The 17,862-nt window shown below is 43.9% G+C and overlaps 2 long non-coding RNA genes across 2 annotated transcripts; both read left to right on the top strand.

The window, feature by feature from the left end:
• Positions 1-1,805: 1,805 nt before the first annotated feature.
• Positions 1,806-9,402, top strand: LOC109500838. Its single transcript, XR_002158618.3, has 2 exons — positions 1,806-1,889; positions 8,513-9,402. It is a non-coding gene; the product is annotated as an uncharacterized LOC109500838 (long non-coding RNA).
• A 555-nt stretch (positions 9,403-9,957) lies between these two features.
• Positions 9,958-10,654, top strand: LOC123386076. The gene is made up of 2 exons (XR_006599588.1): positions 9,958-10,188; positions 10,298-10,654. It is a non-coding gene; the product is annotated as an uncharacterized LOC123386076 (long non-coding RNA).
• Positions 10,655-17,862: the final 7,208 nt, after the last annotated feature.

Genomic DNA, 17,862 nt, shown 5'->3' with positions numbered 1-17,862 from the left:
TTTTCTGCATAAGGCTTAACACTACATGGAAACATCAAAGCATTCAGGTTGGCCACAGCTCATACAATTGACAACAACAGAAATCAAATGATAGATTATACAATATGGATCCTCAAATTCCATAAGTCTGAGGACTTTTGTGTCTACAGTAAATCTGAAATTTCATTGTTACATAATTTGAGATCAGTGTTAGATAAATTCCCAGTGAATGAAGAATATTATTTAGCAGATAACACTTACAACTAATTTTCAGTCTATCAGTGAACTTCGTATACAATAAGTAAGGAACATGTAAGTGCTGAGTTTTTTGAACCAGTAATTAAATAAATCAACACTGAGCCGCCATTTTATAACTGCTGAACTGAAACCTAAGGAAAAGGTTTTCATGGCAACCTCCAGAGCTGGGAAGGTTGAGGTGACCCAGTTGCTTACAGGCATAACCATTGGTGAGATCGTCAAGGGGTACATTCCTTCTGTACAGCAATATCGTGCTGGCTTTGTTAGTCAAATTCTCTTCAGGCTTACAAGCAGGATATGTGAACAAATTGTTAGCAGGTATAAAAGTTTATTACAGAGAACCATGGGAAAGTTCAGCAAAAGGGGGAATTATCCATCAGCACCATAGATACTCAGGGACCTCAGCTGACTGACTGCAATGTCCAGCCAGCTTCACAGATAATCGGTGCCATTTGCTCACCCTTGCTCCAGACAAAACAACAGCCTTTAGCTGAGTGGCCTTTTCTTTGATCATCTTATATGTATATATATTTTTTAAATAGGGGATTTGGCTGGTTCATGTAGCACTGCATGGTTAGGAGGGATTTAATGGGTATGATTTCTCCCAGTCTCCCAGGGGTGATTGGTTCCCTCACACCATGCCCACACAGCATTGCCTTCAGTTTTGAATCTGGCCCAGGTCCAGTAGGTAGGAGCCAGTTAATAGGAAACTCTACCCACTAAGAGAATATGAACTAATTAATGACTATAGCCATGACAAAAAGTTGGGAGGCCACTGTCTTAAAAGATGGATGTGTATGTGAATGGTCTTCAAATATGTATGACTATCCTCTTTAGTCCAAGTGGTTCAAATGAGGATGTATAAATCAAACACTATAAAAAAATTTTAATCTCTTTGACTCTTTGAGGGTCTGTGACCTGAGAATTTGCCCTAAGGAAAAAAAAAATATCGACATCAAAGGAGGAAAAAAAAGTGTGTTTGAAGATATGTAAACTGAGAACAAACTGAGGGTTGATGGGGGGTGCGAGGGAGGGGAGGGTGGGTGATGGGTATTGAAGAGGGCATCTTTTGGGATGAGCACTGGGTGTTGTATGGAAACCAATTTGACAATAAATTTCATATATGTAAAAAAAATGAAGATATGTTATGGTATTGTTTATAATAAGTCCAAATCAGAAACAACCTAAATGCCCAATAAGAGAGGATAAAGACCCAAATAACCTAATAAAATAAACACTAAACAAATAAACAAGTAAATATGTTGTATGCTGCTATGGGCTGTTTTGTGTCCCCAAGAAAACATGTGTTAAAATCCTAACTCAGAATGTGACCTTATTTGGAAACAAGGATAATTGCACATGGATTCATTAAATTAACTAAGGTCAAATGGAATAGGGTGAACCTTCACCTAGTATGACTGGTAGCATTTTATGAAGTAGGAAAGAGACACGGAGGGAAGGCAGCCATGTAAAGATGGAGGCAAAGACTGAGTGGTGTATCTACATCCATGGAATGCCAAGGGTTGCCAGCCATCACCAGAAGCCAGGACAGAGGCACGGAACAGAATCTCGGAACCCTCAGAAGGAACCAACCCTCCCAGCACCTTGATTCCAGACTTCAAGCCTCCAGAAGCAGGAGAGAATAAACTTAGGTAGTTTCAAGCTACCCTATTTGTGGTATTTTGTTATGGCAGCCGTAGGAAACTAATACATATGCTCCATGGAGAAAGTAATATGGAGAATAATAAAAACAGGAGTGCGGAGAGGAAGTATTGGGTGGGAAGATAGCTCTTCATATAGTTCAGGGAGAACTGTCAAAGGTAAGATGGTATTTGACCAGAAAAACCAGAAGCAAGGAGGAACAAGACAGGCAGCTATCTGTGGGGAAGAACCTATCAGGTTAGGATACACCCAGGCAAAGCTCCAAAGGGAGAGCAAACTGGACACCTGTGTGGCTGGAGCAGGGTGGACGTGGGCCAGAGGGGTGGGGGTAGAAGCACTGATGGTTTGCGGCTTTTACTAGCAGTGAGTTTGGAATACCCCTTCGAGGCTTTTGAACAGACCGATGACAGTATCTGATTACTGTGTTGAGCATCAACTGTCAGGGTCCAGAACAGAATCAGGATGAAGACCCATTCGGTAGCTTTTGAAATCATCCAACCAGGGGATGAAGGTGGTTTGGGCCAGGGTGGCTGCAATGAAGATGAGATGAAAGGTGAGTTCTGATTCTAAACATTCTTGAAGGGAAGAGCTGGTAGGTTTTGCTGAAGGACTGGATGTGTGATATAAACGAGTCAAGGAAAATATCAGACCAAGTTGGAGGCCCGCCGTAGGTCAAGGATGGAGACCTTGCTAAGATTGGGACCTGGGGTACAGGTTCATTAGAGTTTAGCTTTAGACCTACTAAGTTCCATATGTTCATGAGTCATGGAGATGCCACAGAGCTGGCCGAAAGGCAGTTGTACTTATGTTCAGCTCTAAAGATAGAACTGGGGAGCTGGCAGTACATGCATGGTATTTGAGGCCACGGTAATGGATGGGATCACTGGGCACGAGAGTACAGCTGGAGAAGAGAGACAGCCTGAAGCCTTAGGACTGAACTCTGGGGCACTTCCCGCTGTTAGATACTGGAGAGGTTCAGGGAGCCTGGGTGGCTCAGTTGGTTGAGCGTCCAACTTTGGCTCAGTTCATGATCTCTTGGTTGACAAGTTTGAGCTCCACGTCAGGCTCTGTGCTGATAGCTCAGAGCCTGGAGCCTGGTTCGGATTCTGTGTCTCCCTCTCTCTCTGCCCCTCGCATGCTCATGCTCTGTCTCTCTCTGTCTCAAAAATAAATATAACCATTAAAAAAAATTTTTAAAAGAAATTGGAGAGGTTCTGCAGAAATTTAGAAGATTCTAAGGTGGAGAACCGAGACAGAGAGAGAGAGAGAGAGAGAGAGAGAGAGAGAGAGAGCGCTGTCCTAGCAGCTAAATGTAAAAAAAATTCAAGAAGAGAATGGTGAAATATTGTGCAGCCATTATAAATAATGTATTCTCATTTTAATGTTACAGGAATAGGTTGAGGTGATGTGGAGTGAAAAAAATGAGGACTCCAGAGTGTATTGAGCAAAGTGTTAATTTTGTTCAAAGAAAATTACGTAGGCATAGAAAAACAGAATGAAGCTATAGCAATGCAAACTGTTACTTCCAATTTCCACTAGAGGATGACTTTTGTTTTCTGTTTTTAGAGCAATTTCCAAGTTTTCACCAAGAATCTACTTTTTCATAAATGTATATATGAAATTTCTTTTTATTTTATTTTATTTTTTTTTTATTTTTTTTCAACATTTATTTATTTTTGGGACAGAGAGAGACAGAGCATGAACGGCGGGAGGGGCAGAGAGAGAGGGAGACACAGAATCGGAAACAGGCTCCAGGCTCTGAGCCATCAGCCCAGAGCCTGACGCGGGGCTCGAACTCATGGACCGTGAGATCGTGACCTGGCTGAAGTCGGACGCTTAACCGACTGCGCCACCCAGGCGCCCCTATATGAAATTTCTTAAAATCTAATAGCAAAGGACTCTGGATTCAGTGTTTTAAAAATGAAACTATGTAACACTTGGAAAGTCTTCTAAGCAAAACAGTAGAAACTTGTTGATATATCATGTGGTTAAGTGTTTTTTGGTTGATTTCAGTTTGCTCTCTTCTCCAAAAAAATAAAGCATAGAAGTATTTTTTTAATGTTTATTTATTTTTGAGAGCGAGAGAGAGAAAGAGAGAGCATGAGCAGGGGAGGGGCAGAGAGAGAAGGAGACACAGAATCCTAAGCAGGCTCCAGGCTCTGAGCTGTCAGCACAGAGCCCTACACGGGGCTTAAACTCATGAACTGTGAGATCATGACCTGAGCCGAAGTAGGACACTTAACCAGCTGAGCCACCCAGGTGCTCTAAAAACAGGGAAGTATTGAGATTTTTTTCATTTGCATTATAATTATCTCTTTTCAGAAAGGAGCAGTGTAATTAAAATAGAATCTGATTATTTTTAATTCACATAAATGATCATTTCTACAGATATGTAGAAGCTGGGTTTCCATTTTTAAATGTTAGGGTTTTAGCAAAATAACTCAGACAGAGAAAGACAAATACTATATGATCTCACATCTATGTGGAAGCTAAAAAAAACTGAACTCCTAGAAACAGAGAACAGATTGGTGGTTGCCAAAGGTCAGGGTTCCAGAAGGTAGGCAAAATGGGTAAAGGGAATCAAAAGGTACAAACTTCCAGTTATAAAATAAATAAGTCACGGGGATATCATGTACAGCACTGTGACCAGAATTAATAATAGTGTATTCTATACTTGAAAGTTGCTAAGAGAGCAGATCTTAAAAGTTTTTATCTCAACAATAAAAAAAAAATTATGTAACTATGTGAGGTGATGGCTGTTAATTAAACCTAATGTGGTGATCATTTTTGCAGTATATACATATATCAAATCATTATGTGGCACACCTTAAACTTATACAATGTTATATGTCGACTATATCTTAGTAAAACTGGAAAATAAAATAAAATAAAATTTAAAAACAAAAAACAAAAGCAAAACACAAATGTTAGGGTTTCAATGTAACCTTAAGCCTTAATAAGTTTGTGTCCTGGTTTTCTGGTATTAAATGAGCTTGATGAACCCTCCATGCTCCCTAGTGTGCTTGTAGGACTATTACAGTAAATCACATACAGTGGTCTCACCGCCTGTCTGTGGGAATATGTTCTAAGACCCCCCCCCCCAGTGGATGCCTGAAACCATGGATAGCATTGAACCCTATAGTTTTTCCTGTACATGTATAACAAAACTGATTCATCAAACAGGCAAAGAGATGAACAATGTTAATAATAATAACAAACTAGCAGGGGCGCCCGGGTGGCTCAGTGGGTTAAGCATCCGACTTCGGCTCAGGTCATGCTCTCATGGTTCGGGAGTTTGGGCCCCGAGTTGGGCTCTGTGCCAACAGCTCAGAGCCTGGAGCCTGCTTTGGATTCTGCATCTCCCTCTCTCTCTGCCCCTCCCCCACTCATGCTCTCTCTCTCTCTCTCTCTCTCTCTCTCTCTCTCTCTCTCAAATAAATAAACAAAACAAAATTAATAATACACTAGAACAATTACAATGATACACTATAATACAAGTTATGTGAATGTGGTCTCTCTCTCCAAAATCATCTTATTGTCCTGTACTCAGCCTCCTTCTCTCTGTGATGATGTGAGATGATGAAATACCTATGTGCTGAGATGAATACCTATGTGCTGAGGTGAATGACACAGCCATTGTGACATTGCGTTAGGCTACTTATGGCCTTCCGATGATACGTCGGAGGAGAATCACCTACTTCCATACTGCGGTCAACCGCGGGTAACTGAAATTGTGGAAAGCAAAACCACAGATAAGGAGGGGAGGGACTACTATAGGGCTACTGTAGGGTAATGGTGGGACTGAAGAGAGAAGGTGGGCAACCCTTCACCAGCCTCCTCCAGGCTCTGGCCTCACTTGCAGCAGCCAACACTAACAGCAATAGATGGCTTAAACCAGTCAGTTTGCTTTTAATGCCCAAGAGTGGCCACACTATCTCTGTAGATAGTCCCGGGGGAAACAGCTCCTCCTTGGCAGGGGAAGGAGGGCTGGTTTCCAGCCAGGCCCCAGAAGTGCAGGTTTAATTTCTGAGGCTGGTCGTAGGACAGGAGCCATGTTACCCTGTTATTAGCCTGGTGGAGCCAGCATTTGAGCTGAGCTCTGCCCACCCTGAGGCCCTGCCCGGGCATGTGCTGGAAGCCTCTTTGAACAGCTTCAAATAACAACATTTTATGTCTCAAAATACCACAAGCAATTGAGGGCAGTCTGGACTCAGCAGGCTGCACATTTATTTAAGCAGTTTATCCCTGATTCTCTTAGCAAAAAGCAGGGTAGGGGAGAGAAGAGGTTGACGAAGAGAAGTGACAGATGCAGTTATAAAGTTCCAAACATACCCCTTTCCTCTGAAGTTAATTCCTCAATAAAACATGCACACAACTCAAAAGCAAACAACACACAGAGCTGACCTCTACCCTAGGAATTAGGAATGAGGTTGGATTTATGTGTCATACGCTGGAAGTAGACGGTTTTTCATCTGAGAGAAGGCTAATAAGCAGAACGAGATAACCCTTGGCTATCTCTCTGAAATACTAGGTTCCCTAAGAAGGCATTCTCCCTACCAGGGGAAAGAGATGGGATTTGGAATCTGTAATATGATCAGCCTCTTACTGAAGTGTTTGAGTTCCTTAACCATTCAGAGACCCAACTCACTTCCTATTTCTATAAAATGTGGGCTAATCAGGTCCACAGCCAGACTGGCTGTGAGGACCAAACACTATAAGCACAGTAGGCTTTTCTTTGTTCTAACATTCACTGTGTGCTACATTATGTGAGCAGGGCCACTGCCCACGTGCCCTCTAGGACCACCTTACCTCTCACAGCGGTTGTTCCATAAGCACAGGGTTCTCTCCTTCCCCCCACATGCCCACCTCTCACCCACCAACTTCAATGCCATGAAAGTCATGGCAATCCACGGCTGCTTCCTCATTCACCCTGCTTCTCTCAGTCAGCTCTTGCCGTCCCCCTTCCTACTTGCATTTCCCAGTACTCGGGAATTCTGAATCAATCTGTAATTCCTCTTCCTAGAATCCTTCCCCAAGAGTTCTGATCACATGTAAAACAAGTTTAGCCATTGTGCAAATTAGTTCTATGGCCAAGTTCCTAACACAGTCTAGTAAAAGCCAAGGGTGGGACTGGGAAAATGAAGTCAGTGTGACAGCCCCATGGTGAGTAGGAGGGTAGGAAGGCTGTGTGATCCAGAGGAAAAACACTAGGCCTGGGAGTCAGAGGACCACAGGCCCAGTCCTAGAACTGCTGTGGGTCACGTATTTAACATCCTCGGGCTTCTGGATCCCCACAGAGGAGGTCAGACATGGCAAATAGGTGGCACTGGTGACAATATTTACCCACTCCTCCCATACCCATGGCAAACATCCCTGATCAATCAGTCTATTCTTTCCCGCAAAACCCACGCTAGACCCAGCACTCTGGGCAGCCACCGTCATGTAACTGGAGTTAGCACAGGAGAAAAAAAATCTCTTTGGTGTTCCTGAGCTACAATCTAAAATCTCCCTTAGTATTTGGACATTCTCTGCTTCTGTGATGTGAACTTCCTCAAAGTACAGGTTTGCTGATTGAGGAGCATCACCAGAAAAAGGGGAATCAGGACTTCCTAGAAATCAGCCATATATGCCTATGGTCTAGTGCCCCTTTATACTTGTAGCTCTGGGCAGACTCCAGAATGGTCCTGCCAGCATGCCACACAGAGGAAAGCCAATCTTAACTATAACTCACAGCTGGGTGGAGCTTGGCTCCAGCCCATGCGCATGCAATGTGGGATGGCCCTTTAAAGCACAATACTGATTTTTTTGTTAGGGTCTCCCAAGAACAGATCCCATGAGCCTTGTTTCACCGTGGATAACCAGACTAATTCCACAGATTCTGCTGTGCCAAGTCTTTCCTTATTTGCTAGTTTCAATGTCTGTTTTGGCCTCCTGCCTGGCCTGGGAAGCCCTGGCCCTCTCTACTGTAGATTCCACAGCCCGTGACCTCGACTCAACTCTCTATCTGGCTCCAGCCATCTTGGACTGACCCCTCTCCCTGCCAGACCCAGAACTGCCCTGTGTTGCCTCATCTGCTCCAGACCGTATATCTGACATGCAGACTCTAGACTGAGTCTCCCCAGATGTATCTGACTCCTCACCATTTTCCCCACTAGCATGTAAGTGATGCCCAGCTTTGGGAACCACCAAAACAATAACACCTCTCCTGACCCTGCTGGGCCCATGAAATAGTGTTATCTTTGCTCCTCAACAGCTTTCAATAGCTTCCACTCCCTTTTCTTATCTACATTCCTTTACTTGGCTTCTCAGGACCTTTGTGATCAGCCATCCCACTTACTTCCTAACACATCCCTTCCCTGAAGCCACTCTGGTCTTCCTACTGGGCCATCCACCCCCCAGCCCTCCTCTACCTCTGGGCCTCCAGCCATCATGTTCCTCTTGCCAGGAACTTCCTGCCTTCTTTTTCAGGCCCCAAATCTACCAATTCTTCACAGTCCAGCTTACATCCCATCTCCCCTATGAGGCTTCCTCTGACTATGCCAGCCTGTTTTTTATCTAACCTATAACTTTTTATACCAGGCAATCTTGTACTAAATTATCTATTACTTCACAGGATTTGCAGATGTTTCGTCGGTGTTGGCCTTAACTTCTCAACCAAAGTGAAAGCTTTTGGAGGGCAAGAACCTACCATATGACCTGAGTATCCTTCACCGGTAACATCACAACAAACCAACAAACACAGCAAACGTTGAGCACCTCTTCTATGACAGAATGCTTAGGAAACACCTGCTCATTCATTTTTCTAACCACTGGATAAGCCTACTGAGATGCATCAAGTTCTTGCCCATCTATGTCCAATCTAGGACATAACAGATCCTTCTCATCCTGAGTTAAAGAAAAGGTTAAATGATGCCAGAGACCAAGAAATTATCTACCTATCAGGCTTCAGCAGTGGTTTTCGAACTTTTAAGTATAAAGAGTCATCTGGAACATTTTCTAGAAGAGAAGATTCCCCAGCTGTACTGACACAGTTTCTGAATGACAGGGTCTGGGGGGAGACCTGAAATGTGCATTTTAATAAGTAGTCTAGGTAATTTTGAAGTAGACAGTTCATCACCCTGAGAAAGATTGGACTGTGGGACGTTTTCCAGAGATAATCTGCAGTGTGTGGGCAGAGGTGGAGAAGGGACCACCACCCCCCAAAAGTCTACCCAGGTGGCCTATGGCTGAGAATTTCCTCAGTCTTTTCCTTGGTTATAGTCCAACTGTGGTTACCAAATCTCTGAGACTTTCAGCCAAAAGACCATTTGGCCTGGAAGGATCATTTTTATCTACAGTGATCTCCCTCCCAAAGGCCTCTCCATCTGGCCTGTCCTCACTGGAGGGAGCAAATCAACAGACCAGTGCTCTCATATAACCAGCTGCAGTGTGGGGCTTACAGGCTGCTTTAACTCCTGTTATGAATCAGAATGCAATTATGAATAATTTGTAGGAGGCTTGTCACGTCTTGTTTCAGTCTTTCTTCAGCTCATCGTTGTCGCTGTTCAGCCTTTCAAGTACTTATATGTCTAATTATTTTAAGGGCTTCAAGTCTGGAATACTACACTGCAGCATTACCCAGAATCTAGCTTCCCGTAGCTGACATCTCAGTAAGCTCTCATATTTACCACCCCACATGTCAAAAGTAAGGAAACAGAGAAACCTTTTGAACAGGCAGGGCAGAGGCGGGTGGGGTGCCTTGACTCCCCTGCATCCTGCTGGCACCCTGGCTGAGTAACTCTACTGTGTGTCCTAGCATGTTATACACAGAGGCCTGAGGCCAGATGGTTTTCCACAACAACTTCTGCAGCATTATTAACACCCATCCTGTTTATACATGGGGACTTTGCATGGTAAACAACTGTTAATGGAAAGAAATAAAGTATATATATATATATATATATATATATATATATATATATATATATATGTATATATATATATGTGTGTGTGTGTGTGTATATATATATATATATATATATATATATATATATATATACCTTTGCCCCAAAGCAGATGTTAAACCATCAGGTTCCAAAGAGAAAGAACCTTGTATAAATGATCCTCTAAGCCTAATTAAAAATCTCTACTTCAGGAATGCCTGGAATCAAATGGGAGAAATATTCTCTTGAGATTTCCCCAGAGGCAGCGAAGGCCTCCCTGGTCCTCCCAGGCACAAAAGACAGCCCAGAGAACCGTTGGTGTTTCCTCTGAGACAAGCAGATAGAGTCCAAGATGCTCCGAAGAATAGTAAAATTCACACGTTCTCTTTCCCCTTCCAAAGCTTGATTCCACCCTGGGGTTCGAGATAAGCATGTGCAATGTGTTTATTTAAAAACTGGTTTTTGCTTTCTTGCAGGTGTGCGGGGTTTCAGAGCCAGGGGCAGGACTGCAGGGTGGGAAGGGCATCTGAGAAGCCTGAGAATAAGGACACCCCATGTGGTGGAAGAAAGGAAATGTGTGCCTACCCATTTTTGCAGCTGGCCCTTTCCATTTGCCTCACACTGGACTCTTGCAGACCCCAAGCAAAGGCATCACATCAATCTGCTTGGCTTGTGTTCAATTCCCTTTTAACTCCCCGAGCCTTAGGAGAATCACCTTTCTGACAAGTGAATTCATTAAACTTCACTAAGTCTCTTTGAAATCATGATTCTCCCTTTGAAATGATAGCCACATTAAAGGCTATTGTTTGGCATTAAAGTTCAAAAATGCATTACCTTTTATCACTATTCAATAGAGAACCAGAGACTGAGTCAATAAACCAAAGAGAAGAGCACCCACGTAGGAAAGGGCAGCTGGGTGGGTGGGTGTCTGTGGACTCATGCCAGACCCTGGGGTACAGACATCAGAACCAAGGAGAGGCAGTAGGGTCAGAGGTGAAGAGCATGGGGTCCAGGGTGAGCCAGCCTGGTGCAGACCCTGCATCCATCACTTCTACCCATCTCACCTTGGGCAGTTGACTGCCTGATGCTTTCGTTTCCTCCTCTGTGAGGCTGGGATGCGACTTTAGGGGACTGCTGTGAGAATGAAATGAATTACCTACATAAAAATACATAGATGCAATAGATGCATCATAAGTGCTTAACAAATGTTATTATTGACTCTTGAAAGAAAATGGATATAGGATTTAGTCCTCATGACAGGTAGCTTCTGAAAATGTTAAAGGTAAAATGCTTCAGAGGCTAACAGCCTCTTGATATGGTAAAACAGGCAGCAGTGTGATCAGGCTGGGGCACAGCACTCCCCACCCAGCATCCCTCTGCCCCCCAGTCACTCAGACTGTCTAAGGGAAACGTCTTATGGAGATGTCTCTTGGTCTCCACCTTGGGAAACATGAGCAGAAAGCTTTTCTCTCCTCTTGCTCAGTTTTCATTTCATGAAAGAATAAGACATTTATTGAATGTCATATATGTAGAATTCTCATCTAGAAGAACTAATCTTCAGACTAATTAAGTACCTACTCTCCTCAGTATGTGTTATATTCATCATCTTATTTTTTCCTCACAACCACCCAACGAAGTGGGTCCTATGATCATCCCCATTTTCAAAGAGGAGGCCCAGAATGGGAACTTGCCCAAGGTCAGCAGTTAGCCAGGAGTCGAACTCCATGTTTCCAAATCTAGCGCCTATGCTACAGAGCTATGTGTCGCCTTCACCTACCCTCTCTCCTTCTGCCTCACTGAAGGATTTCATGTTTTTATTGATGTTTGCTAAGAAAGCCAAATGGATGATGAAACCTGTTGGTGAACATTCATTCTGGCAAAGTTGAATCTAGGACTTAACCATGTACCATGTTACAAATCATTCTACTAGGACCAGGGATGAAGTGAGGAGACACATCATGCCCCTAATGAACAAATGTTCAGTCTCTTTGATGGGAAGCGGTGTGAGGGAGAAAGGCCATGTGAAATAAAAGTAACAGAATATAAGGAAGGGAGGGAGAGAGAGGAAGGGGACATCTGGGACAGGTGTGGAAGGGTGATGGGACAATAAGGCATAACAAGGAAGGTCAGCATGACTTCTTTGCTTTCACAGCACACTGAGGGAACACTCAGAAACCCTAAACAGTTAATCCTGGAATGGTCAACAGCCAAAAGGAAAGGAAAGAGTCTAGCCTCTAACTCTGAAGCCAATACTCTCCCCTTTGCACTTTACGTCTCCTTGAGCCTGAGGAGGTGTTGAAGACCATGTCCTGAAGAGCCTTAATATTGCCCCCAAGGAGCTTGGGCTTTCTTCTCTAATGGATGGAAGTACCCACAATGCCCCCTCAGCTCTAAATTTAAGAGCATCTTCCAGGAATTTCTGAGCAGGAAGCAAATCCCACTGGCTTCCCTTTGTGCATACATACATCCCCCCCAGGGCTGTCCAGTGAGCCAATCAACCATTTCTTTCTTTCTTTTATGCTAACACAGCAGCTGGATTAGCTGCACCTGCAGCCCCTGCTGTGTCACACGCGATAAAATGATCAAAGCCTGGAATATGACTTCAGACTATAATTTAAGTTAATTAAGATTTTTTTAACCTAAATTACATTTTAACATTTCATAACAGACCTGTCAAGATTCTATCTATCAAAACTCTATCAAGCAAACAAAAGAGGATAATTATATTTTCAGACACATGCAGTCATCACTCTGCTTGGTTTCTTATAAAAAGGACTCCTGTCTTCCCTCACATTCTCCTTTTTAAATGCTCTTCCTTTTCCCCACCCACTCTCAGAGTCTGAGACTATACACTCTTAAACAAGTGGAAAATATACCAAAGAAATGTGTAACTGAGAGAATGAAAGTCTTTCTCAGAAGCAGCAACTCTAATTAGAACTGCATCTAAAGGAAATATCTCTTAGTTGGTAGGGGCATCCTGTCTCACTAAATAGACTCTGATTGGGGAAAGAGGAAAGGCAGGATATAGAACTCCTCAAATCAAAGAGAACAATGAAATGTCAACAAGCTTCCTACTAGAAGCCAAATTTGCTTTTGCTTTTTTTTTTTATTTTTTAAAGTTTATTTATTTATTTTGAGAGAGAAAGAGAACATGCGGGAACAGGGGCAGCACAGGGAGAGAGCTGGATAGAGATTCCTAAGCAGACTCCACATGGTAAGCACAGAGCCCAACTCAGGGCTCAAACCCACAAACCAAACCATGAGATCATGATCTGAGCCGAAATCAAGAGTTGGGCACTGAACCAACTGAGCCACCCAGGTTCCCGGAATTTGCTTTTATCTTGTCCCATTAAGATAGGGAGTTTGTTCTAAGGTCTTCTTTGAGATAGCAAGGGAAGAATACTAACTATATTGGTTATTACTGGATGCCTCCTCCTCACCCATTCCACTCCTCTCCTAACCATTATGAAACAGCCATGCTCTCTGGGCAAAAATGACCCTTCCCTCAAATACCACCCCCCAACGTTGGTCCCCAGGGGCCTAAGGTACTCAGTGTAACCTTATTCTCTTTGGGTTGGGATTGATTCAGGAATTGGGTAGGAACAGAGTCCTCAGCCAATCAGCTCATGCCCACCCCACCCCAGGAACCTATGGAGACAGGGGCACATGATCTCAGTGGGTCCAATCAGAATGAAGCCCACAATTTTTGTGGTATGGTGGAGAGGAGAGAAACACTCTCCTTGGACCCATGTTGAATAGCACTGAATCGGGAACTACCACAGGCATTTTTCTACCAAGGAGGGAATCCTGAGGACAAAGTCAACACACAAAGCCAACAAAGTGTCACCAGAGAAAAGAAACAGAAATCCTGATGAAACTGTGTATGACACTTGACTAAGCTAGTTTGATGTGGGTTTTCTTTCTTTTGCAACCAAGAGCATCCTAACTGATCTACCAACTCTAATAGTTCAGTGCTTTGTGGGACCATAGCCCTTTGAAAATCCAATACAGACCATGATCCTTCTTCCTGGAAAAAAAATCATGTGCACAAAAGCTCACATAGAATTTAGGGGAGACAGGGGCACAGATTGAGAGTCCCCGGCAGACTGGTTAGATGTTTAGGCTTTGGGGTAGGACAGACTTCAATTCAAATACTGACTTAACAACTGCATTACTTTGGATTGCCTTACATAACTCTTCTGATTTCATTTTATTCCTCTATAAAATGAGATTAATAACAATACCTACTTCATAGGGACTCAAAAACTAAATAAAATTATGGATATCTAGAGATTAGCATGCTACACAGTCACAACCCAAACACTATGGCATCAGGCAATTAAGAACAGTGCCTGGGGCACCTGAGTGGCTCAGTCAGTTAAGAGTCCGACTCTTGATTTCAGCTCAGGTCATGATCTCGCAGTTCCTGAGTTCGAGCCCCGCATCAGGCTCTGTACTGACAGTGTGGAGCCTGCTTGAGATTCTCTCTCTCCCTTTCTCTCTGCCCCCCTCTCTCTGCCCCTACCCTACTCACACTCCCACTCTCTCAGAGAGAAAGGCATCTAGGTAAATGTCCATGTCAGATGTTAGGACATGCAAATAAGTGAAATTATGACTGCTCTGAAAATATGAAGCATTTGATCAGGGATTAGTCATAAATTTGGGGAAAAGGTGACCTTTAGGGCAGGATTTGGGGCAATACGCAGCTTCCTCATCTGAAAAGTACCTATGTAGTGCTCAGAATTATTGTGACCCAAATGAGAGAAAAAAGATGTGAGGCAGAGTGGGGAAGGTTTTGCTGACTGTGATTTTTTTTTTGAATCAAAGTAAAAAGGGGAATAAGAAAGATCTAATCTATGGCTGCACATCTCCTACAGACAGACTTTTGAAATCTGAAGAGAGCAAAAAGTAGCAATTTCCCGCCCCAGCTCGGCAGAAGTGACTCACTGGGCTGTCCTTTACAGGCCAAACTCCAAAGTTGCTTACAAAAAGGAGAGCTCTCGGGTTCCACAAGCGTGGTCACCTGGTCCAACATCCCTCCCTGCTGTTCTCCACCCGCTCTGCCCACCTCCAGCACCTGCAAGCCCTCGGCCACCCAGAGGGTTTCCCCAGCACTCACATTCCAGCAGAATCATAAGGCTTTTCGAATATGTCCCCTTGACTTATGACTTGGAAATGTCTGCAGAAATGGAAAATCCAGGGCAAAGCCAGGAGGAGCACCATCCTGGGACATTTTAGAGTAGACACAGCCCATCTGCTCAATCTTTCACTGTAGTCTTCTATTTCTACCTCTCACCATCCTATTTTTCTTTCTGCATCAAAACTTTCCTTTTTTGTTTTTTTTGTTGTTGTTGTTTTTTCCCACTCCATTTTCCTAAGTAGGCTAGTCACAAATAAACACTTTTTTCGAGAACTAATGCAATCCCATCATTGCATTTCCTGCATTTATCTCAGTTATGTAGACCTCAGAGCAAGTCCCAGTGAGATGGCATGGTGAACAGACCCCTCCCCACCAGCAGGTGGGGGGAACGCCTGGACTGGGAGGAACTATGTCCCATCCCAGGCTATTATCCCTGTTAAACCAATCCCTTCCTATGAATCTTCCCCTTCAAGAAACCCTGAGAGCTCAGGGTGCGGGTGTGTGTAAAGTTACGGATATAAATTAACAAGAAAAAGTTAAAAGTTGTTCCAACTTCCCATATCACAGCCAGTGATGACTCAGCGACAAAGTTCTGCTCCCTCCTGGAAACAGCTGAGACCAAGAAGGCAGAAGGAAAGAAATGCTGACAGAGACCCACAAAGCCCGCTGCAGTCTGGTAAAGCACCAAGCCAGCCGGCATGTCTTATGGAAAAGGAGAGCAGATGCGACCGCAGTTGGCATGGAAAATGGCCAAGCCACGGCGCGGCTGATGACAATCGCCACTCTGGAGAAACACGCCAAAGGCTGCTGCAGCTGGCTCAGTGAGGAAACTGTCAGTCACAGCCTTGGGCCGCACTCAGGGAGTGGCTGTATCATCCGCTGCATATCCCAAACCAAGAGCTCAGCCCAAAAGCAGAGATTCCAGGAATTATGGGCAAGCACTTGAAGAAGCAGAGTTCAAAGCCCAGGAAGATGCTAGACAAAATCCTTGGAGATTTTTGTAAATTGATGAGCACCTATTATGAACCTTTTTTTTAAATGTGGGATAAATGGATAGAGAATGGAAAATATTAGTGCAGGATAATATTAAGGCACTATAGTTCAGTCCCAGAGTGGGGTGGGACTGGGTATTCCCCTGCTCCCACCATTGCTTTCCTGCTGCCACTGCTTTTGGCAACATTGAAAGGAAAGAAAATAAACAGGTGACAGAATTTCCACTAGACCCAACTAGCACGAAGGAAAACCTTCTTTCCTTTGGCACATGCCCTGATGATCTGGATTGAGGAGAGAGTGTCACATCTGGTCTGGGCTAGTGATTAAGAAGCCTGGGCATATTCATTCAACTCATGCATGGGTTGGCATGACCATAGATGAGAACATCGAGGTATAAGCAGCAAGGCCTTTCCATATCCATGCGAAACAAAGGCCTTCAGGCCTAGTCTCCTTGAAGAAATGACCTGTGATCTGTCTCCCAGCCAAACACAGGCTTGTGAGCAGGGCTCTTGAGAACACTCAAGGAACTGGAGGATCCAATGCCCTGTGGCCCCTCATGCCCTTCCTTGACCGTAAGCTAAGGGGGAGATCCTCAGGCCCTGCCTTCCCATCACTACAGCTGCATGCCCACCCCCTCCCCATGGCACAGCCTTCACCCCTGAAGGAGCTGATACTCCCAGAGCCTGGGTGCAGCAGAAATCATAATAAAGAGATTGTGAGGCTAAAATAATAAAAATAAAAATAATCAAATAAAATGTAGGATAAGACTTCTGCAAAGCTGGTTATTCCCACTTTTTAGAAGAAGAAATTGAAATAGATCGCTATGCTGCAGCTCAGAGCAACTAACTTTTCCTCCAGATGCCAAATATCTAGGAAATAACCAATCCACAAAGAATTATTGATATCCTCAACTGTTCCATCACCAAGGCCTCAAGCTGAAAAATTCCTCCTCCTGACCTAAACCTCCTTTGATTTCTCACCCTACAGCCTTCTAATTCTTACTAAATCTGTCCCCACCTCCTCTGGGCCTCCATTCTCTAGATCCTTCTCTGTGTCCTAAACCATCAATGTCCTTCTGGCTTCATTTGCCCCTTTCCCAGCCTGAACTCATCAGAAATGACTTCAGCACGGTTTTCCCCCAAACCTTAGAATTACTCCCAGGGTGCCCAGGTGGCTCAATTGGTTAGGCATCCGACTTCAGCTCAGGTCATAATCTCACGGTCCATGAGTTTGAGCCCCACGTTGGACTCTGTGCTAACAGCTCAGAGCCTGGAGCCTGCTTCGAATTCTGTGTCTCCCTCTTGCTCTGTCCCTCCCCGACTTGCGTTCTCTCAAAAATAAATAAACATTAAAAAAAAATACTCCCAAGCTACCCACTGTGACTAGATTGCCAATCATCAAATCCGGGACACTCTTACTGTTGCTTCCCCCCATTCTATGTGTAATGTGGGACAAAATGCCAAGTAACATGGGACAAAACACCAAAGTACATGGATTGCATCCCTGTGCTTATTTTCTCTAAACTCGGCTGGGTCCTCACTCCTTACTGACCATTTTTGTTAACTTTTCCTGTTTCCGTATACCACTTCTAAAAGCATTGGTCTCCTCAGACACATGTAACTGTCTTAACTAGAAAGACAAACTCATTTATTATTCTGAGAATATTAGTAAGTCATTGGGGTGCCTGGGTGGCTCAGTCGGTTAGGCGGCTGACTTAGGCTCAGGTCATGATCTCACAGTTTGTGAGTTTGAGCCCCGCATTGGGCTCTGTGCTGACAGCTCTGAGCCTGGAGCCTGCTTCAGATTCTGCGTCTCCCTCTCTCTCTGACCCTCCCCCCGCTCACACTCTGGGTCTCTATCTCAAAAATAAACATTAAAAAAAATTTTTTTACAGAAGATTAGTAAATC

This window comes from Felis catus, chromosome B3 (genome assembly GCF_018350175.1).
Source record: "Felis catus isolate Fca126 chromosome B3, F.catus_Fca126_mat1.0, whole genome shotgun sequence".
In the NCBI taxonomy this organism is placed as follows: domain Eukaryota; kingdom Metazoa; phylum Chordata; class Mammalia; order Carnivora; family Felidae; genus Felis; species Felis catus.
This window is presented reverse-complemented; position numbering and strand designations above follow the sequence as displayed.